The sequence below is a fragment of the Eublepharis macularius genome, chromosome 1 (genome assembly GCF_028583425.1).
Source record: "Eublepharis macularius isolate TG4126 chromosome 1, MPM_Emac_v1.0, whole genome shotgun sequence".
Classification (NCBI taxonomy): Eukaryota; Metazoa; Chordata; class Lepidosauria; order Squamata; family Eublepharidae; genus Eublepharis; species Eublepharis macularius.
In genome coordinates, this window is record NC_072790.1 from 249,159,853 (window position 1) to 249,183,878 (window position 24,026).

General features: G+C 44.4%; 1 long non-coding RNA gene across 1 annotated transcript; it reads right to left on the reverse strand.

The window, feature by feature from the left end:
• Positions 1–125: 125 nt before the first annotated feature.
• On the reverse strand, positions 126–15,560 carry LOC129336290 (uncharacterized). The gene is made up of 3 exons (XR_008597657.1): positions 15,494–15,560; positions 4,473–4,630; positions 126–539 (listed from the first exon to the last, which is right to left on the reverse strand). It is a non-coding gene; the product is annotated as an uncharacterized LOC129336290 (long non-coding RNA).
• Positions 15,561–24,026: the final 8,466 nt, after the last annotated feature.

A 24,026-nucleotide genomic window follows, 5' to 3' on the forward strand; every position in this document is an offset into this window, starting at 1 on the left:
CACAACCCTAGTGACAATCATCTTTACCCCTCCACAACTAGGAACATGCAAAACTTACACAAAAGAACAGAAAATTCAAAAATGAATCAAAAACACAAATGATGTTGTGATGCTAATTGATAGATTTTAATGGGAAGAAATACATTGGTGACATAATTTGTATTCTAATTATTCAGTACAGCAGAAGAAACCATGCATTTTCCCTTAAGAAAAAAACAAAATGAATGCAACTGTTCACCTAACATACCAAAATGGCTGACACTTGCAAAGCAATATTCAAACTTTTAAAGAGTGTTTTCAGATATGATTTCCATTGTTTTTCTTGATGATCTAAGTTAAGCAAGTCAGTGCTAGGACACCTAGAAAGCCATCAACATGTCTTTCTGAGGAAGAATATTCTCTCATAATCACTTCCTAAAAAGGTTGACATTGAAGACCACATCAGTAATCTTAACTGGAAACGGCAGTCTAATTTTGATAGGTTTTGGTTCCTTAATTGAAGAGGCATTACTGGACATCTTGAAAAGATACTGATGAATCTGAAATGTAAGACGATGGAGGTTTTAAATGTGAAACCCTCTCCAAAAAAGTATGCAATATCATTAATGCTATAGTCTGCTGGGTATCATGAATACTGCCCCAAAAGGTTCCTCATGATTTCCTTCGCGTACTCTTCCAAACAGAAGGTCATGGTTTATTCCAGCCTCAATGGAAACTACCGAAGTGTGTTGATCTTGCCCATCTGAAGAATGGAACCGGAATAAGGCCCAGAGTGAAGTTGTTGTGTTGGACCACAGGTAGAGGTAGTCTTGCACATATAAGGGTATTAGGCCATTAAAAACTTTGTATGTTATGGGCCAGAACCTTGAATTAGACCTAGCAGCTATTGGCCAGTCAGAGGAGTGACTACAGAGCAGGCGGAATATGCATGCACAGCCTAATTCTTAAGCTGTAGCTTTCTGAATTAAGTGGAATTTCCAAATTGATTTTGATTGCATAACTACCTGTAGAGAGTGCATTATAGTAGTCTAGCCTTGAGGATACCATAGAATGGATCCTGACAGCCAGCCAAGTTAAGGTAAAGGGCCATCTTTCAGGTTAAACTAAGTTGGAAGGGATTGTTTTCTTCAACTGCATTTGCTTTCCCAGCAGTTATCCTGGGTCCAGTGTAACCCCTAAGCTCATGACCAAGTCAGAAAGGGTCAGCTGAAGCTCTCAAAAGTGGAAGCCCAATATCCTTCAAGACCTCAGTCCTCCCAACCAGCCTCTTTTCTTGTGTCGTTTTCAGGTTTTTTTCCTTTCATCCAGTTAGCAGTGGCTCAACACTTCTACAGCATCCCCAGGATAAAGAGATATAGAGTTGAGTGTCTTTAGCATGCTGATAGCATCCAATTCTCAAGATACAAACTCTTTTTCCTAAGGGCTTTTCGTAGAGGTCAAGAAATGTGCGGATCAGACCACACCCTGTGGAACATCATAAAACAAATTCCACACTGATCATTACTAATCTTCAACAGCAGCACTCTGAATCTGGTCCATAAGGAATAAGTTAAACCCATCTAAAGTACCTACTGCTCCCTCCAAATGTTTCAACTAAATCCAACAGGAAGGGAAAAAAGGAGCATGGTCCAATCAGAAAGAGGTCATCAGCTAAGTCCCCCAGTGCCATCTCTGCCCCACGGACTTTAAACATGGGTCCGGATAACTCCTTCTTTGAATGACCGTAGGATGGTGCCCAGAGTTAGTGACTGGATATGAGAGATGCCTTATTTATATGATCCGGGTATGATTTCAGCAACCACAATGGACAAGGGTCCAGAGCACAAGTGGTGGCATTCATTGAACCCCGGATCCTGATAGCATCCATCAAGGTACCTGGGTCAAAATCATAACCCCCCTGCCTTTTGGAAAGCAGGGCCAAACTGGCTACAAAAATCCTATGAAGACCACATAAAGGAGTCCTTGGTGTCTATCATAAATCAGTCCCTAACTCAAGACACCTTCCCTCAGCTTTTCAAAAATGTTGGTACCTCTGAGATATTTTTTTAAAAAAAAATCTTGGCCAAGTGGTTGAGAAAGAAACAGCCAACCACCTCTAGGCCTGGTTGAGGAACTCTTGTTCATTCGACCCTTTTCAGTCCTGCTTTAGGCCAGACTGTTGAATTGAGCTGGCTCTGGTGGCTGTAGCTGATGACCCCTACCTGAATGTAGACAATCACCATGCTTTCTTCTTGCTCCTTCTGGATCTATCTATATAGCTTTTGCCACAATAGATCACACCATCCTGCTGAGGTGTTTGAAAGTAGAAGTAGTTATCAGAAGATGAATTGTTCCTCATGGCATGAACTCAAAGAGCTGCTATTGGAAATCAGCTATACTCAGTGAGGGAATTATCTCGAGGGGCTCCACAAGTTGCAATATTATCCCCATATTATTCAACCTCTATGTAAGACCTTGAACTCATTCACAGCCATAGAATTGGATGCCATCAATATGCAAAGTCCACTCCACTCTATAGCTCATTATCCAAATCCCCTGGTGATGCAGTAGATGTAATGAGTCACTGCTTTACAGCTTTGTGAATTGACTGAAAGACAAGAAGTTGAAGTTGAACGCAGTCAAGGGGGAAGAGATGTTTGTTGGAGAAGCAAAGACCGTGAAGGACATTGTGCTTCTGACTCTGAATGGGTTCAACTGCTAAAAAGGCCTTCTCACAATGCAGATTAGCCCGGAAGACGACCCCCTACCTTGACATGGCTGATCTGGCCATCTGGATTCATGGCACGGTAACATAGAAACTATACTTCTGTAATGCTTTCTACAAAGCTTTCCCTTCAAAGTTGACTCAGGGCCAAGCTACAAGTGACGAATGACACTTGAACGGCAAGTGTATTTCTCCCTGTTCACTTGCCCTCCACTCAATCCACTTGCCGTTCAAGTGTCATTCGTCACTTGTAGCTTGGCCCTCAGAGACTCCAGTTAGTGCGGAACACTGCAGCTTGTTTATCTCTCAGGAGGCAGACGGAGCATGCATATCATTCCCATTCTGCAGTCACTCCATTGGCTTCCCATCAGTTACTGGGCTCAATTCAAGGCACGACTATCACATTCAAAGTCCTTCATAGCCTTGGCCCCTCATAGCTGTGTGACCATGCCCAAGCTATGTTCCGCCACAACAGCTTCGCTCATTTGAACACGTCCTTCTGCAGATACCACTCTTCAGTTGAGAGACATGGACACACATTTGCTTTGCTTCTGGTAGCCCCCACCTTATAGAATGGCCTGTCTGATGACGTTCGGCGGGCTTCCGCTCTCCTAGCTTTCTGCAAACTATTTAAAACTGAACAATTCAGGAGAGCTTTCTACACACATTGCAGGGCCGTGTCATAAGAAACTCAGAGTGATGCCTTGCTCCTCTCTGCTGACGTTGACATGCACCTTCTAGGGAGATTCTTCTTTTTTAAACATGTCAGGTAGATTAGTTATGCTCTGTTTCAGAAAGATTTCATCTCTGCGCTTGACTTTATGTTTGTTTTTTGAATATCTACTACCGTATCCTACTGCATTTCTTCCTGTAAATGTCCTATCTGTTGTTCATTATAGTACTTTGTTCAGTGAAATGTCCTAGCAGTTGTCTAATCTGCCTTGAATCTCAGTCTGAAATTTGGACTATAAAATAATATGTTCTCAATGTTTAGAATGATGCAAACATACAGTTTTGCAATGTTGCTTTTGCCGTTCTCACAGTAGTACTTCTGTAATATTTCTTTGGTCCTTCTACTTTCCTTTTTCAGTTGCCCTTGCCCCCCTAATTATCTTGGAAAGACAGTTTTGAGACTGAGTTTTTATTTAATGTCATGTAAGACATTTAGTACCTTAATTTCCTAGAAACTAATAGAATGCTTTATGAACACATGACGTATAAACGTTGCTGTGTTCAAATGCAGAGTTCATGACTTTCCTCTGTGCCTTGAATATGCACTTGTTGGCAGAGGTCCCATTTCATACTTTTTTTTGCTTACTGATTTGTTTTCAATACCGCATTACTGACTGTGAGCAAACCCTGCCCAGAGTGTTTGCCCAGAGTGCACAGAGCCTGACATTTGAGGATAATACTTCCTCCCGGGGAACTGGTCTCTGTAGTCTCAAGATTGGGTGTAATTCCAGCCCCTTATCTAAACTTGGGAGCCAGCCCTTTAGCAGGTGTGCATTGTGATCTCTGCAACCATTTGCCCCCGTGTACCTAATTGTTAGGTGTCTCAGTGTCCCCACTATCGTTCAGCCCCTGGTATGCCTTGGATTTGCCACAACAGAGGTGCATCTCCAAGGTAACCCATATTGCTGGGTAGCTGTGCTGAGCTATAGACTTGTTTCTACCCCATAAAGAGTAAACTGTATATTTCCAGGGAGGTGGGAGTAGCAAACAAACACACAGCACGGGATACAAAAAGATCAAGTGAAATTATACTTACCTAGATCTCTGAGATGTAGAAGTCAAGAGAAGCCAACAAGCTGTTGGTTGGAAGATGCCGGTGTTGTCAGTGTTTTTATACTGTTTCTTGCAGGAAACGATTGTAAATCAACCTTGCATTGTCAAATGTGCTGCTACTGCTGGTAGATTATAGGGTTTCTGTTTGGGCAAAGCATAAAAAATAATTCTATAGTTAGTAATGTTCTTCTGAGGAATAATAAAGTTGCCAGGTCAGGGGGATATGGGAGGTGCAGGAATTTACCAGGGAGGTGTGATTATCATTTCTGCCCAATGTCACTTCTAGCAAGAACTGGAAGTGTCACATTGGGGCTGAATCTTTAGCCCTTGGCCTGAAGCGATCAACTCATCCTAGTCAGAAGCGATGAGTCTCTCTGCTTGTAAAGCCATAGATGTTAATTAACCTCAGCATCTCCAGTCTTGGCCCAGAGGCATAACGAAAGATTGATAAATACACAACAATTGCTGTAGCTGTCTGTGAAGCTGACAGAATATGGCCCTCATTAAGCAGCCATCAGGGCTCAAAAGGGAGAGCTTTCCTCCCTGACAAATGTTTGACCCCCTGCCCTCGCAGATGGTCAAATGTTGGGCCAGAACAGAAGAGCGTATAATAGGAAGACGGAGCATTTGGGGAGGCTGCAGAAGGTTGTGCCTCTAGCTGCTTTAACTACAGGAATGCTGGGTCAAGTGGCAACTGGTGGGGCATTGGGGGGACTTACTGGGTCTGGGGCTCACCAGCAATGCCATTACATTTCTGGCAACATGTTCATGTCACTTTCCATGCACAAAGAAATGACGTCACCAGGAAGTGACTTCAATATGCTGACCACACACAAGGTTTCCTGGTTCTTTTCCCCCAGTTGGCCAACTGAATGGTGGCAGGAAGTCACCACAGGCAGCCGGGGGCCACTCCTACCAGCAGGCACGTAGACAGCATGTCTACCAAGTACAGAGGTATGGGGAAGTGGGTAGATTAGGTGTTACTATGTCTTTGATACACTCTTTCTGAAGTCAAGAAGAGTTTAGGGTTTGGGTTTGGGTTTGGGTTCGGGTTCAGAAAGGTTCTTCATGCAAGTCCTGGACCTGATATTAAATTGTGTTTTTTCCCCCTTTTCGATCACTATTGCTGGTTTAATGTAGTCATTACACTGCATTTTTGATGTGCGACATGATTGGATCTATTAAGTTAATTCTGCGGTGTGTATTGCTGAAATATGACTTTTGGTATATCTTATACAAGCAGAAAAGCATGATGTCATATAGAAAGTTTCTTTGAGGAAGGGCTGCTTGCAAGGTCTTGCTTTTGTTTCCACAACAGTTGTCAACTCTGAGTTGACAAATTCCTGAAAATTTGGCAGTGTAGCCAGGGGTGGGTGGTGTTCGAGGAAAAGTTATCTCATGATGTGATGAAAATATGATGTTATTTCTTTATTTATTTTCTTTATTTTTGTTCTTATGATTTGACCAAAGAATGATAGCCCCAGTCTTGTCATTTTAGGGAGTTCTTCTAGGGAGAACTCAGGATGGATTTGAACAAGAACCCACTAATTTTGCCATTCATGATATTCACAAATCTCTCCTCCAGTACCATATTTCAAAAGAATTCAATTTTCTTCCTGTCAGCTTTCTTCATTTCCGACTTTCACATCCCTACATAGCAAAGGGGACTACCACAATGTGGATTATATTGAACTTCATCCCCAAAGAGACATACCTATCATCCTAAAGGATCTTTTCTAATTCCTTCATGGCTGCTCTTTCAAGTCTCAATCTCCTTCTCATTTCTTGGTTGCAGTCTCCCTTTTCATTGATGATTGAGCCAAAGAATAGAAAATCTTCAACAATTTCAATTTCATTAAAATTTCTAATTCCTCATTACTTTTTTTTTTCTTTTTGATGTTCAGCTGTAATCCTGTGGACCTTTCTTCTTTAACCTTCATCATTATATCTTCACAACTTTTATGCCAGTAATGAGGAAACCTGGAGGTTGACCCTGGAGGTCCCTTCTGACCTTACGATTCTATAATTATCTTCTGACACTATGATTCTATGATGATCTAAAATGACAGTCATTATTACAGCTCCACAACCGGGGAACATGCTGAAACTTACCCAAAAGAACAGGAAACTAAAAATGAATCAAAACCACAAATGATATAGTGATGCTAATTGCTAGAATTTATGGCAAGAAAGAAATTGATGGAACAATTCGTATTCTGATCATTAAGTACAGCAGAAGACAGAATCCATTTTTCATGGAGACAAAAAACAAGTGAACATAGTAGTGTGTCTGTTACCAAAAGGGCTGTCACTTGCAAAGGAATGTTCACAATTTTAATACAGAGTGTTTTCAGATGTAATTTCCCCAATTTCCCCTGATGGTCAAAGTTAATCATGATGATAGAAGGGCACATGTCTTTACGAGGAAGAATATTCTCTCATAATTGACTCGTAGAAAACTCGAGACAGAATTCTGGTATTGGCACTTGAACGGGAAATGGTTTTGGCACTGCTACAATCGACGGTGGTTGTTTCAGTACAGGTTCTTTATTTAAAGCAGCATTACTGGACATCTTGAAAAGATTGGAGAATCTGAAATGTCAAATAATGGAGGTTTTAAATTTGAAAAAAAAGTATGTGATATCATTAATACTATAATCAGCTGTATTTTACTAATACTGCCCCCAAAGCTATCCAATGAATTGGAATACTGTTCCAGATAGAAGCTCATGGTTTATTCAGGCCTCAATGGATACTACAGAAGTATGTTGATCTTGCCCATCTGTAGAATGGAACCTGTAGAAGGCCCAGTTCAGATGAGTGAAGCAGTTGTGTTGGAGCATAGGTAGAGGTAGTCTTGCACATATAAGGGTATGAGGCCATTAATGACATTGCATGTGATGGGCCAGCATCTGGAACTGGACCTAGCAACTATTGAGCAGCCTGAGGAGTGACTGCAGAGTAGGCAGAATATGCATGCACAGCCAAATTCCTGAGCTATAGCTTTCTGCATTGAATGGAATTTCCAAATTGATTTTGAGGAGATAACTACCCATATAAAGTGCATTACATTCAGGGCTTTTTTCAGCCAGAATGCAGTGGAACAGAGTTCTAGCACCTCTTGAAAGTAATTGCATGTCTGGTGGTCCCGCTCCCCTTATCTTGTTTCCTCCCCACAGAGCCAAACTGTTGCTGCTTTCAAAGCCGGCAGCTTTTTTCAACTGAGAGAAGGGGGATTCCCCTCTCATCAGCTGAAAAAAGCTGCTTTCAAATGCCTGCAGCTTTTTCAGCTGTGGGGAGAGGGAGGAGGGACCCCCTCCTTCCTCTTCTTAGTTGAAAAAAGCAAAGACATTTGAAAGAAGCAACACTTTTATTTTCTTTTTTGATAGTTTTTTATTGGTTTTTGAGTACAAATAAAGGAATGGGGATAAAGAAAAAAGGGAAAAAGGGGTGTGTCTTCATGATGATCTGCTCATAGTAGCATCTAATATATCTTTCAGTATTCTTAATAAGTGTATTATAATGTTATATTAGAACATATACTTACGTTTATATTTTGTAAAATAAAAAGATTCATCATTGTTGTTCATATGTGTTATCATTCCAGCAATAGGGTAGTCTCTACCATCCAGCAATCTCCTCCATCTCTCATGGTCTTTATTACCTTCATCTAGGAGAAGCTTCAGTAACCAACACATCCATCTTGAAGAATATAAGTGTCTATATGATAATATTAGCTAATATATATATGATCTAATATTATCTAATCACTATATAAAACCTTAGAAAATTGTCTGGAGCCTTAGACAATTGTTCCTTCTCTTACCAACTTTTTATATACTTTCTATTTTTTCTAGCCTTTACTTGAAATAGTCTTACATATTTTACATCTGTTATTTAAACATATAATAACATCCCTAGAACCTTTTTAAAAGAATTCTCATTTACATTTAACATGTTAATTGTTAGTATCTTGGTTTTCTATAGTTTATTCTATTGTTCTGCGTCTTTCTCCTAATTTACTTTTTGAGAGTACTTAATCTTATATTCTTTTATCTTTTTCATTCTTTACCTTAGTATACATACATTTTTTCTTTTTATCATTTCATCCAAAGCATATCACACAAGTTATTATATTCTTACATTGGTCCACCCTATATCGATGTTACCACTTTTCCATATCAAAAAGATAAAATTCCTTCAATTCATTTTCCAAATCTTTATAGATCCCAACTTTATCATATTCCATAAATATATGTCTAGCAGTTTTCGAGGCCTTGAGTTCAGCTATCGGTTGTCATCATTCCAGCAAACTTGTTGTTTACAGAGCTGGATGTCATGGTTATACTCTCCCCCCCCCTTTTTTCCAATATGCTTTCAGTTTGATTTTCAGTTTTTTTCCTTGATAGGTAAACTTTGGAGTTAATTTATTCAAACCTTTAAACATGTATTGGTTAATGTAGCTTAGATTGGCTTGAAATTTAAATGTGTAGCGTAGCAGAGTATCTTCCAACTCATCTTCCTTTAAGCCTTCCAAATGCTCCTCTGTCCTCTGAAAGAAGCAACACTTTTGTTGCCGCAAGTAAAGTGTTGCTGCTTTCAAAGCCTGTAGCTTTTTTCAGCTGTCAGGAGGGGGATTCATCTCCTATCAGCTGAAAAGTGGCTGGTGTTTGAAAGCAACAGTTTTCTTGCTGTTTGCAAATGGCAAGTAAAGTGCTGCTTTGAGCTTCAGTGTGCTTTGTGAAGATTCCCAAATCTTTAAGGAGCATACCAAAGCGTTTAAATACCCAAATCCCAAAGAGCCTTGCCACTTGCCACTTGAGAGTTCCACCACCTCTTTTCCCAGAAAAAAAAGCCCTGCCAGAGGTGCTGGAAAAGATAACATTATATAGTCTTGCACGTATGAGCATATAGGGACATTCAATAGTTTGTATGTGATGGGCCAAGTGAGGGAGCTTTAAGAGGGGACCATTTGCCTGACCAAATAACTTGCACCTAGACCGTGTAATCTGCCTTGAATTTCAGTGATAAAGGTGGACTATAAAATCATCATCATCATCATCATCATCATCATCATCATTAGGGGTGTGCAAAGGCACAAAGTTTCGGGTTTCTCGTTTCAGAAACAGCAAAACACGAAATGGCTAGCCGTTTCAGGTTTCACGTTTCGGGTATCGATTCGGGTTGTTTCAGGATGTTTTCAATGGGAAAATGCCTCCGTCTTCCCGGACGCCTGGGGGAGGCATTTTCCCACCGAATCAAACCAATATTGGTGAGGACCTTCCTATACCTCCTCTCTAACAACCCCCCAAGTTTCAGACCGATTGGACTTTGGGGGGCCATGTTATGGCCCCCCAAACCAGGTCCGCCTATTCTTGCCTAAGAAAGGGTAAAGTGAGCGTCTTTTTAGCTTGCTGCTGCTCATCTTCTTCATTATTTCCTATGGAGGGGAAATTAAGAGGCAGGCTTGTCTTGCCAGGGATGGCATTTTGCATGCAAAATGCCCCCCAACCCTCTGGGGCCCTTCTCCCACCCTTCCTCCCACCCCCACCAAGGCTCAGCCTGCTCCCACTTGGGGGGGGGGGCATTTCATGGCCTCCCCAAGTAGGTGCTCTTTTCTCCACCAATTCCACCTGGGGGAGGCTTGTCTTGCCAGGGGCAGCATTTTGCATGCAAAATGCCCCCCAACCCTCTGGGGCCCTTCTCCCACCTCTACTCCCACCCCCCACCAAGGCTCAGCCTGCTCCCACTTGGGGGGGGGCATTTCATGGCCTCCCCAAGTAGGTGCTCTCAGCCCCCAAAGTCCACCCCCTACAGCCCCACACAAACCCAGTTTTCCCCCAGTAGCCACACACAGACCCAAATCCACCCTCAGCAGCCCCACACCCATAACCCCAGGAACAGGCTGGCCAGCCCTCCCCCTTTGTTCCCTACGCTGGGAACTTCTAAATTCTCTTTCCCAGGGCAATTCCGCACAGCCCAGGGGTGCCACAATGGTGGGCACACTTCTGAGTGCCAACTTGTCCCTGGGAAAGAGCACCTGACATACAGACAACCACCCCCTAACACCCCCACCACCTACAGAGAAGGCTGGCCAGCCTGCCCCATTGTTCCCTATGCTGGGAACCAACCTCACATCAAAGAATGAAGCACACACACACACACACAATGATTCAAGTTTAAAAAACTTTATTTTCTCACTTTCAAAGTACAATAGGTCAACACATCATGGCAAATCACACTAACCATCCCCCACACAAAAGGACAACACAATTCACTACACATCAAAGAATCTTTAAATTTTTTTTTTTTTAACAAACTCTAAATTTTTGAACAGATTCAGGTTACATAGTAGGAGGGCACAACAGGGCATAGAAAAAGAAGTCCACTAGACAAAATTAACATAACTACTAGCTTCATACAACAAAACCACAAGACCTTTCAAAAACTCCTCATGAACAGCTTAAATTTACACAGCAGTAGGGCACAAAAGGGCATGAAAGCAGCATGCTTGCAGTGAGCCACACTACTCAAACATAACACAACTCAATAAATATCAGACAATCACCAAAGCTTCAAAACATCTGTTCAAGATGTGTGTAACACAGCAGGAGGGCAAAATGGGTCAAAAACACTTTCGTTCTTGAACAGATTTAGGTTACACAGTAGCAGGGCACACCCACAGGCAGGTCAGCATTGTCTTGGTCAGAAAACAACACAACTATCAAAAACTTATTTGCTTAACCCCTCCACACCTCCGCCATAACAACAAAAAACCAAACAAAGACCTTTTCTGTTTCAAAATTTCTTTATCTCTATGCGCGTGAGCCCATCTCCCAACCATCCCTCCATAACCAAACTTAATGGGGGGAAACCACTGCAACAAGGTCCAGCAGAACCAATGTCATTTCCTCTGGCTATGCTTTCAGTTCAACCACAAAAAGCTGGACTGGGCACTGCCAAGGCACTGGACAGTGGTATTTCTGGAGCAGTGTTGCAGAGGTTTCCCCCCACCCGAACACCAGCCTCAGCATTTACCTGGAAACATCTGCAAGACATCATCATTGGCTGGTGCCCAGCCCCAACTCTTCCCGCATTCTCCCCCCCCCAGCAAACCAAACAGTAACATTTCAACTTTTTTGTTGTTGTTTTTTAATTATAAATGAACATTGTTCAACTGTGAAAAAACATTATTACAACTTTTTTGGGTTTTTTTTTTTTTAAGAAAATCAACTCTTAAAAAACATTTCAATTTTTCGGTTTTTTTTTTAAACAAAGATTTCAACGGTGAAAAACATTTTAAACATTCCAAACAGCAGGATCTGACATTTTCCCATTCCCTAATCCCCACCTAAGCAATCCCTATCAAACCTATTTCTCCCTCCAGTGGCAATCCATGTTTCTGGGGCATTATTTTTCTGAATAAGTTTGGTCCCACAGGGTCTGTCTCAGTGCTGGGAGATGTTTTGAATTCCCTTGGGGGGGGTTCAAATTGCTGGGTGGATTCCCTTTGCCACTGGTTCCTAACAACCCTCCCTCTACTGGCTGGTTTCAACTGCGTCTACAGGGTTTTATGCAGGGGAGAGCACGATTCCAAAGGACTGGACTCGCAGAGGATGCAGGCCACAAGTTGGGCTCATCTCAGTCACTCTGGTAGTCCAGTCCTGAGAAATCGAAGAGGTGAGAGTTGACCTTCAGGAAGGTCAACTGCTCGACTCTCCATGGGAGAAGGCGAGTGCGATGTGGGCCGACAATGTCGCCCGCATGAGAAAACACACGCTCACTCTCCATGCTCTTCGGAGGGCATGAGAGCAGCCACTGCGCCTCGAGGGAGAGGTCCAGCCAGAACGTCTCCTTCCTGGCCCAGTAGCTGAGCGGATTGGTGGAGAGCGACTCGCAGGGCTCCATGAGGTAGTCCCTGACCATTGCCTCCGCCGGATCCTCTCTCATGGTCCTCACGACCCCAGAGGGGACGAGGGCCCACTGGAGCATCTCCATCTCCATCGGCAATCTGGTGGTGGCTGCGGGGGGTGGCAGAAGGGGTGTCAGAGGGGTGTCAGAGGGGCAGAAGGGGTGTCCCCCCTGTCGACAGGTGTCCCCTCTCGGCCTGCCTGCGCCTCACCCAAGATCAGAGCCCGTCTCTGGCTTGGGTGAGGTTCCCATCCCGCTCAGCAAAATTGCCCTTTATGCATGTATGACTTGATCTGCATGAGAGGAGTTAGCCTGGCAACTATGCCATGCTGCAGCCTTCTCACCAGTGCGCGCATGGCTGGAACAAGGTCAGCACGGGGCGCGACCCGGTCTGCAAGGGTGGCCAGATTCCTCTGGAGTGTGTGCACCAGGGGAATGACCAGACCGAGGGTTGCCGTGTCTGACGAGACTGCCACAGTGAAGTCCTTGAAGGGCTTCAGGACCTCCACTGTCTGGGAGACGGTGAGCCAATCCTCCCGGCTGAACTCACCCACCTGGCTCGCACCGCGGCTCTCGGAGAGCCACGCGTGGAGTGCGGCCTACTGCTCCACCAAGCGCTCAAGCATGGCACAGGTGGAGTTCCAGTGAGTGCTTACATCAGTGATCAGAGCGTGCTCCGGCACACCTGTCCTGACCTGTGTCTGGCGCAGTTCGTGCGTGGCTTTCACGCTGCATGAGAAGTGACTCGTGAGCCTCCGACATTTCTGGATCAGTAACTGGAGTTCACGAGTCCGGGTATCAAGGGGTTCCTTCGAGGAGCCGACCCCCAGCACATCTCTCACCACTAGGTGAAGTTTGTGAGCCGCACAGTAGATGCACTCTCGGCTCACTAGATGTGCCGCTGCCCTCATGTTCTTGCCACCGTGCATCCCACGGTGGCGGGTCCCTGGCCTACCCACGCTTCCAACTGTCTCCTCAAGGTGGCAGCGATGTTCTCTGCCATGTGGGACACATCGAGCACTTCAGTGTGAAGCAAGGCCTTGCAGTAGCCGGCCCAGCGGTCTCCCTTCCTTCCCTTGCTAGCTGTGCTAGGCACCTCCCGCTGGCCCCCACCCAGAACCGCCTCAGGTTCCCACCAGTGAGCAGTAAGCGAGAGGTACACTTGTTGCACACTTGGGCAGGTCCAGATGTCGGATGTGAAGTGCACAGTTCTCCCGGCAACCCGGGACAGCTGTGCCTTCATATGGTCCCTGGCAGCCCTGTAAAACGAGGGCACCACCGATCTGCTCAATGTCGTGCAAGCAGGGATGGCGTACCAGGGAAAGAAATTGTGGAGCAGCCCTGAGAAGCCGAAGTCTTCTACTATGGAAAACGGTCTCCCATCCACCACTACCATGTTGACGATGTGGCGCATGAGGCGCTGGCTCGCCCTCTGGATCCCCTCTCTGGGCACACTAGGGCCCTGCGTACCAAGCATCTCTGGGAGAGAGGCTTGGCGTCCCTTCCCTACAGGAACCCTTGGGGAGAGAGCACCAGAGGAGCTTGCCTCCTTCTGCCTAGCTGGCTGCCATGTGGCACCACTTGAACTTTTCCCCCAAAGAAGCACAAAGAAGCACCGCCTGGTGGTGCCTCTTCATGTGGGTCCTCATCCCAGACGTGGAGAGATGGTACACATCTCTACCACGGCTGACGTGCTGCCTACAATGCAGGCACTGGGCTGCTCGGGGATCCTCCGTTGTCTGGAAGTGCTTCCAGATTTCGGAGTAACAGGACGGCCCATGCTTCACAGGAGAATCGCTTTCGGGCCCACTCTGAGGCACCTCCTGTGAGGTGCTCTGGCCGGACACACCGTGTCCCACTCTCGGCTGGGCAGTTGGGGATGGACAAGGCTGAAGGGGCAGAGATGTGGGCTCTTCCACCACAGTCTCTGCCTCTTCCTCCTGCATCCTCTCCTCCTGCACAGCCGCGAGAGGCCTGCTGCTGGCCTCAGAGGAAACTGGGGTGGACCACCCCAGGGGGGGTCTCACGGGCAGTTCCTCCAACATCCTCTGGGTTCCTGGGGTGATTGTGAGGGATGGAAAAGTCACATGCCCCATGTCCATCCCAGGAGACACCACATGCTGCCCCTCCTCCAGCAGCTGGCTCGCAACCACTGGAGGAGGAGCAGCCTCAGCAGCAGACCCCTGCCCAGTGCCAGCCCCTGCCTCACGCACCCAGGTTGGGGGTGGCCCTCCAGCAGCTGCCTCAGGAAAGCCTTGCGAACCCTCTTCCTGTCACCAGAAGCCAGGCTGGTGAATGGCAGCAGCGCAGGGGAGGGCCTCCTCCGCTCAGATGGGGGGGCTGCCGCAGCAGTCCCCCTCTCCTTCCCCTCCTCCCGTCTAGATTTCTCCCTAACCTTTCCCCCGGGGCCCCTCTCTGCTTTCCTTTCTGCCATCCTTTCCCCTCACGGAAGCTACACTAACAACTCTGAAACCAAGGGAAAACAAAGGTCAACTTTGTTTTCGAGACCTAAGTTACCTGCTCTAAATCTTTGCTTCTAGTGGCTCTGTGACTTGGAGATGAACAACTAAGTGCCTTTTTAAGCGATCCTCTTTATGTCGGGGAACCTGAGCCTGCCAAACAGCTGAATTCCTCCGGAATTGAGCTGGCCCTAAACCCCAATAGCTGGTGACAGCCTTAGACACTCACACACTAGTATGCCCAGGCCAGCCTGGCACCACCACAGGTGCCAGAGATGGGCAGTGGAACCCTAGTTATGGGGGCACTAATGGGAAGCCTATTGACAGCTATTCCAAATTTGTATATATATAGAATTCAAACCTAGCTCTCACTCACTAATGCTTTTCCTGCTGAGTCCCTATTTAGTTTTTTTAAGAAAACTATGCTTGGTTTCCCTATTGATTACGTTGAGGGCAATTAGCCACTGAATACCTACCAACTGGCCTACCTACCTAAGACACTATTTAGCGGGAACAATGTTTCTGTGGTGTGTCGGTGTGGGGTGTGGATGTGGTGGTCTGAAAATGTGCCTCCCCCCTCCCAAGCTAGCACGAACCCACCCCTAAGCCCACCCAAATGTAAACCCGGACTCACCAGTCCTGCAGTCCAGCGATGTTCAGGCAGTCGTGCAGCTGATCCTCCTCTCCTCCACGATGCTGTCAAGAAAGGTGGAATGTTAACAGAGTCAATAACACACGCTGCACACACAACCCCCAAAAGTCAAGGCCCCGATCTGCTTTGGGCCTAGACAGTCATGAAGCCATTTTGAGGAAGTGGTGCCAGAGTTAAAAGTCAGGTGGCATGCAGGAACCACCCCCCCCAGAAAGGCTAGGGCCAACCAGTGGTAAAACACAACACATCCACCCTGCAGAGCAGGCCTGTGTGTAGGCCCGAAGCTGGCACACTCATTTTTTAGTCCTGGGAAACAGTAGATCAAGCCCACCCCACACTCAAGCATAACAAAGGAAACATTAAAGAAAGCAAGTACAACAATCAATACTGAACCCCCCCAACCCCCAAACAATGTCCTCTTGCCCAACTAGAAAATGTCCCCCCTAGCCCAAGCCATAAAGACCAAACTAAAGCATATGCTAGCAGATTGCCACAGCAGCAGCAATAAATTCAAAAAACATTTTTTTAAAAAAACCCTACCAGTCCTCCTCTCCAGATGTCCAGCGGCAAAGTTGATCCTCCACACACGCAGAGGTCTCCAGGCCGATGTCCTCCAAGTCCAGTCCAGTCCAGAAGAGGTCCACGAACGGCCAGCAACCTGTTTGAGAAGCATGCTTGTGTGTAGGCCAGAGGCTGGCACACTTGTTTAAGAGCCTGGTGGGAAGCATTGGATGAAGGGGACCAGACACAGCAAAACAAGCCACACCAATCCAGTTTGTGAAGCATAATTGTGAGAGCCAGCCAGCAGAAAGGCACCAAAGCCACCCAGCAGAGCTTCTGGCCTGTGTAGGCCCAAAGCTGGCACACTCATTTTTTAGGCCTGGGAAACAGTAGATCAAGCCCACCCCACACTCAAGCATGACAAAGGAAACATTAAAGAAGGCAAGCACAACAACCAGTGCTGAACCCCCCCCCACCCCCAAACATTGTCCTCTTCTGCCCAACCTTTCCCACCAGGCCATGCCAAGACAGACTAAACTGAAGCATCTTTTTGCAGAGGCAGGCCACAGCAGCACATTGCCCAGCATCAATAAATTTACAAAAATTTTAAAAAAGCCTACCAGGTCTCCTCTCAGGATGTCCAGCACAATTGATCCTCCAGGCAGATGGTGCAGTCTCTCTCCTCCTCTCTTGGGCAGCAGCAGCAACAGCAGCAGTGTTCCAGACCAGTCTTGCCCCAAATTTAAATCCCCTGCTGCAGCCTCAGCCAAAGATTTGAATCTATTGGCTGGCAGAAGGATGCAGCAGTGGGATTGGTGACTCCTAAAGTCCCCCCTCCCTTGCCTGTTAATTTTGGCTGGAATCTCAGATTGCTGCGGGCATTGCTTTGCAAATGCAAAGTGCAATGCTAATGCACCTTGCATTTGCAAAGCAAAGGATTCCCTCCTATGCAAGAGGGGTGAGGGGTGAAAGAAGGAGTGAGTCAATCACTCCTTCTCCCCCCCCTCCCCTCTTCTAAGAGCCTGTAGGAAGCCCTAGCTTCCAGCAGGATTTTGCTAGACGCTTGCAAAGGCAAACGCCTAGCAAAATCAAAATGGCGATTCTCGGTATCCGAAACAAAACCCGAAACAACCCAAAACATTTCGGGTTTGGTTGTTTCAGGTTACCCGAAACGTTTCGGGTTTCCCGAAACATTTCGGATAACCCGAAACAACCCGAAACAACTTTGTTTCAGGTTTTTTTCGGGTATCTGAAACCCGAACTGCACACCCCCAATCATCATCATTACCATTACCATTACCATTACCATTTTTTCCAAATGTCCACTCTCCCCAATGTAGTTTACATCATTTTCCTTTCCATTTGTTTGTCCTCATAAAAAACATGTGATTCAAGTCTGGCTGAGGTGGTGCGATTGGCCAAAGGTCAGTTAGAAACCTTCCTTCGGTTTCATATCCCTCACCAGTGATGGGATATGAATCTGATACAGTGATGGTCACAGGCAAAGGCAGCTTTAAACATGGATTAGGGAAGGCCTTGATCTCTATGCTCTATTGATAGCCCTAGAGAGTAACTGGTTGGCCACTTAGTGAGAGAGGCTGTGGGACTAGAAGGGCTACTGATCTGATCCAACAGAAATCTGCTTGTGTTCTTACATTTTTATGTGTTTGGGGAAGCTTGAAATAAAGCCAAGTTAGTCACCCCAACCCTCTGTATGCAAACGATGCTGTGTTTCAGCCTTCTCCAAAGACAGATATTGTGGGAATATATTAAAATCTCATCTCTGGAGTGGTTTTCTAATCTGCCTCCCCTCTCTATGCTAATAGCCACAAATCAGATTCAACAAGTAGCATCTTTGCACATGTGTAGTTCCATGAAAACGTGATGCAAAACAGATTGGCAGGCATTTCTGGCTTTGGTTGTTAACCACCAAGATGTCCTTTTGACTTCTTGGTATTTCATTTGAGTTTCCAGGCATTGTGGAAAGGGTTAACAGTTCTTACATTTTTTGCAAAGTTCCCTCCTTCTGAAATCTCTTCGGCTTTGGGGGCAACTTTCATTCACTTTTAGTCAAAACAGATTAGGTTTTGTTTAGAATTATACATACAGTTTTGCAATGTTGCTTTTGCTACCCTCACAGTAGTACTACTGTCATATTTCTTTGGCCCTTCCATTTTTCTTTCTCAGTTGCCCTTGCTCAGAATTTACAGGGTGGAGCCCCCTTATTATCTAGGAAAGATAGTTTTCAGACAGAGTTTTTATTTAATATTTTTATTTAATAGCATGGAAGACATTAAGTACCTAATTCTCCTAGAAACTAATGGAATGCTATATGTTCACATGGCATGTAAATGTTGCTGTGTTAAAATCCAGAGTCCAGGACTTTGTGCCTTGTATATGTAATTGCAGATACAGGTCCAATTTCACACTTTTTTGCTAGTAAGGTTGTCCACTCCAGCTTGGGCAATTCCTGCACATTTGGGTGGTAGTGTCTGGAGTGGGAAAATTGGGGTGGGATTTCTCCAGGGGAACTGGTCTCTGTAGTCTCTAGGTGTAATTCCTGCCCCCACACCAGGTTCACAACCCTATCTGGACTTGGGAGCCAGCCCTCTAGCAGGCATGCATTCTGATCTCTGCACCCTTCCCCCCAGTATTCCTCATTGTGAGGTGGTTCAGTGTATACAATATCTTTCAGCCCCTGGTATTCCTTGGATTTGCCTCAATATAGAGGTATCCACAAGATAACCCATATTGCTGCCTAGGTAGCTGTGCTGAGCTATGGATTTGGTTCTAGGACATAAGCGTAAACTGTATATTTCCAGAGAGAGAGAGAGTAGCAAACAAACACAAAGTGCTAGATATAAACAGATCAAGTGAAAAGATATTTACCTAGGTCTCTGAGATGCAGAAGTCAAGGAATGCCGACAAGCTGTTGACTGGAAGACTCCTGTGTTGTGAGGGTTTTTATACTGTTCCTTGCAGGAAAGAAATGTAAATCAACCTTGCGTTGTCAAATGTGCTACTTCTGCCTGCAGGCTATAGGGCTTTTGTTTGGGCAAAGCATAAAAAATAATTCAATAATTTGCCATGTTCCTCTGAGGAATTTTGGTAATGCTCTTTATAATTAGTTCCCTATAACCTTTTTCTTTCTAATGATGATTCCACATCTTAATTTAATTTTATTTCTAACCTGTACATTATTACCTCTCTACTTTTTTAAGGATCTTAGATTCTTATGAGAAGGAAAAATGGGAGGAGCTTAAAGAAGCCAAGGTGGCTCCATAAAGATGTTTCTAATCAGTTGAGAAATAAGCAAGACCTATTTAGGAAATGAAAGGAGGGCCTTATAACCAAGGATGAATGTAAACAAATAACCAAGGCTTGTAGGGAGTGTGTTAGAATAACTAAAGCTCAATATGAGCATAGGCTAGCAAAAGATTGTAAAAAGAAGAAGAAAGGGTTCTTTGTTTAAAAGAGCAAAGACATGGTAGACCTATTGCTTGAGTTTCTCAAGAACAAGTCATGTCAGGCTCAACTTATCTATTTTTGAGTAAGTTACAGGAGGATGCAGGATGATCTTGACAGGCTGGAAAACTGGGCTAAAAGAAATACATTGAATTTTAAAAGATATAAATCTAAAGTTCTGTATTTTGGTAGGAAAACTCAAATGCATAATTATTGGATGGGGGAGACTTGTCTTGGCAGCAGTATGTGTGAAAAGGATCTGTGGGTCTGAGTAGACATACACTGAACACGAATCAGTAGTGGAATGTAGTACCTTAAAAAGCAAATGCGATTGAGGGCTGTATCAATGGATGTACACTGTCCAGATTACGCAAAGCGATGGTATCATTCTACTCCACTCTGCTTAGACCTCACCTAGAGTATTGTGTTCAGTTTGGGGCACCACAATTTAAGAAGGATATAGAAAAGTGGGAACCTGTCCTGAGAAGAGCAAAAAAGATGATGAGGTGTCTGTAGACCAAGTCCTATGAAGAAAGGTTGAAGGAGCTCGGAATGTTTAGCCTGGAGAGGAGACGACTGTGAGGTGATATGATAACCATCTTCAAGTACTTGTAGGGCAGTCATATAGAGGACAGCTTGGAGTTGTTTTCTGTCTCCCCAGAAGGTAAGACCAGAACCAACAGGTTGAAATTAAAAGAGTTTTCATCTAAAAGTTAGGAAGAACTTCCCTACAGTTAGAGCAGTCCCTCAGTTGAACAGACTTCCTCAGGAGGTGATCGGTTCTCCTTTTTTGGAGGTTTTTAAACAAAAGCTAGATAGCCATCTGACAGCAATACTGATTCTGTGAACCTAGGTAGATCATGAGAGGGGGGCAGGAAGGGTTACATCAGTGCTTAGCCAGAAGACTCATCACTTACTTGCCCCAGGGCAAAGCTTCTCAACTTTGATCACAGAGGCAATCCAGTGAGGAGATTGCTTAATGTATCATCAAGGGTGTTGAACAAAGTGATGCAGAACTTCTCTACCTGAAACACGGGAGAACTGTATAGACAACAGCAACCTCAATAGATCAATGAGGAGTGTGGTGGAATGGCCCTGCCGAATTGTGTTTGGCTCTGTGTGGCATCTAGGAAGCATAAGTTGCCCGAGTCTCCACATGGCAATATGCCACTCTCCCGGTCCACCTGAATTTGAATTAAAAGTAAAAACATCCATGCACGCATATTCTCTTACAAGCAGCGGACAAAGAGAAGAATACAAAAAGAAGGTGCAAATGTGTCCTGCCCGAGTCTCTCAATCTATATATATACCCTAACTGAACTTACTCTGTAGCAGACTGTTTAACTTAGTAGTTATAGATTCCGAAAGCTTCTCATTACTTTGGAACCTTTCTAGGCAGCAGAACATTGGTCTGTTCTATGTGGCAATGGTGAACCATCAAGATGGAGTTCAGGTGTAAGAGCCCTTTTCCGTAAATGGAATCAACCAAACTGGACTTTCTCCCTCCATGCCAAGAGGTTTTATTGTCTCTGTTAGACCATCCCTTGTGGGTCAAAGAAGATGCAATCTAATCTTCCCCTCCTTCATTTGTGTTAGTTTTCCAGACAAAATGTCAGCTGTCCACTTGATTCTCTCTGGCCAGGAAGGCCTTTAGGATTTCCAAAACTTTGAAGCTTAACACTTGGCGAGGCCAATAGTAATGATTGATTCTGCTTCTTTTCAGCTATGAAAAACAAACAAACACACACACTGGAGAGATTTGATGCAGCCCAAACATCCAAATAAAATGCATTTCTCATTAAAAAGAGAGCAAGAGGGAACCTATTTCAGTGAAACCCCCATTAGCGTTCTGAAGCTCTAAGAATTGCAATGTGCACAATCTATTGGGGAAGCACTGTGGGTGTGGAACGAGGGTGAGCTTGATGGCTCACAAGTCTCTTTCCAGTTCTCTAACTCATTTCCTTCCCCGTGTTATAGAACATGTAATTTTCATTGTGAAGTCCTCTTTCATTTGGGATGATTATAAAGTTTGTCAGCATGTTTGAATAATGTTGTGTGTTCATTTAAGTGCACGTAGTTTAAAGTTTTTATTGCTCATTTAAGTTTATATAGGTTTTTTTAATCCCATCTTCCAGGCAAGGTGTTCTGGTAAAACACACAAAGTACATGTTCTATACCACAGGGAAGGAAATAAATAGAATCAGGCTAAGGAAGAAAACAATCAGGCCTGAAGCATCATCACGAAATTTAATGTTGTCGTGTTAAATCATTCACATCCACGTCCCGCACCATATGTGTAAAACCACATTCCAGAGATTCATGTTCATTCCACATTGTCCACATCCTGTTCAGGACATCAGCAAACTTGATAAGTCTGGTGGACATTTCCTGTGAGGAGGTGAAGGAACTGGGTATGTTTGAGAAGGAGAAGAGAAGCTTCCAAGGGTACATGATAACGTTCTTCAAGGACCTAAATGATTATCACATAGAAGAGGGGAAAGACATGTTTGCTCATCCTCAAGAGGTCAGATTAGATCTAATATGCCGAAATTGTAAGAGTCTAGATTTCAATGGATCCGTAGGAGAAATTTCCTAATGGTAAAAGAAGTTCTAAACACAACCAAATATCTTTGTGGAAAGTCGGTTCTTCTTCAATGGAGGTCTTCGAGCAGCAGCAGAACTGTTATCTGTAGGGACTTCATTCAATGGACCAAAATATTGGGGAACAGTTGGTGATGTGTCTTGCTGAGAAGGTCATGAATTTATGTTTCTGTACATCAGGAAGAGAAATGGTCTAGCCTCTCACCTAAACATGCCAAATAGGGTAGAGAGGCCTAGAAGTCAATAAACTTGCAGAGGTGTAAGAAAGAAAGGAGTCGCAAAAATAACAGGACCTTTTGTGTATTAGAAACACTCTACCCTATATCAATGGATAGCATGTGTTGAAATCCAGATGCAGAAGTCCCTGAGACTGACAAAAAAGGTCAAACTTGAAATCCCTTCTTAGTGAACCTCTACATCACAAAAGGAACCTTATAGCCAAATTTCATATTTCTAGGTCCAGGGGTTTGGGCTGGGCTTTAACAATTGATAGCTTGACTAACGGAGGTCTGTGTGGCCCAAAGAACAACTACTAGCATTCAAAATAGTAAAGCATTTATTAAACGTACAAATGCCCATGCACACATACTCTCTGACAATCACTGGACAAAGTGAAGAATACAAAAGAACAGTGGAAATGTGTCCTGCCACTGTCACTCAGTCTATAGATGCCCTAACTGACCTTATTCCATAACAGTCTATTTAACTTAGAAGTTATAGATTCCTAAAGCTTTCCCTTACTTTGGGATCTTTCTAGGCAGCCAGCCATTTGTCTGTTCTATGTGGCAATGGTAAACTTCAAGATGGAGTTTAGGTTTAAGAGCACCTTCCTCTAGATGGAATCAAACAAACTGGACCAATCTCTATGCCAAGAGATTTTATTGTCTCTGTTTGCCCATTCTTTGTAGGTCAAAGAATCTTTTACAGAAATCTCCAGGAAGATGCAATCTGCGCCCCCCCCCGCCCAATCTGTATTCTTCTTATGTGTCAGAGCCAAGCTACAAGTGACTCCAGACACAGGTTGGACACTTGTCAGCTTCCCTCAAGTTTTGATGGGAAATGTAGGCATCCTGGTCTTGCAGCTGCAATGGAGAGCCAGGCTGTAAAACCAGGATGCCTACATTTCCCTTCAAAACTTGAGGGAAGCTGACAAGTGTCCAACCTGTGTCAGATGTCACTTGTAGCTTGGCTCTCAGTTTCCCAGATAAAGCGTCAACTGGCCATTTTATTCTCTCTGGCCAGGAAGGCCATTAGAATTTCCAAAGCTTTGACAGTTGGTATTTGTCAAGGCCTGTAGCAATTGGATTTCCCCATCTGCCTGTCTTCAGCTATGAAACAGAACAAAAAACAAAACTCATTGGGGAGGTTTGCTGCAGGCCAAATGTCCAAATAAAACGCATTTCTTCACAAGAATCATCCAAGAGAGAACCTATTTTAGTGACATCCGTGTTTCCTTTCTGAAGTCTTATGGTCTGCATTGCACAAAATTCTTTATATCAGCTGGGATGTGAAAAGAAGATGTGTCAATAGAAGGTACAGGCAGGGTGTAAGTAGATCAATCAAGCTTGCTGTCCCAGAATTAAAATGTAACTTTAATTGAGGTATCACATTTCACAGAGAATCTTCCACAGCTATAGAAGTACATTCAAAACATAGATTTTCTTTCAAGTTCCACCCCAATAGAGGACTTCAGTGATTCCGGCAAGGATCAAGGGCACATCTCATAAGAAAAAGTTTTAGGACTTGGGAAGAATTTGTCTGCTGAAGAAAAGAGGTTGATGGGGCAGGAACGATAAGTGAAAGGTGGTCACCTGGAACATGATATGGCAAATATTTGGTATCCGTGTTTCCAGAGGTCTAAAAATAGAGGATTTACATTTCAGTTGACATAAAGAGAACATTCTCAATGGGAAGAGCAGCCTTAAAATAGAATCTAGGATCTGAGTGG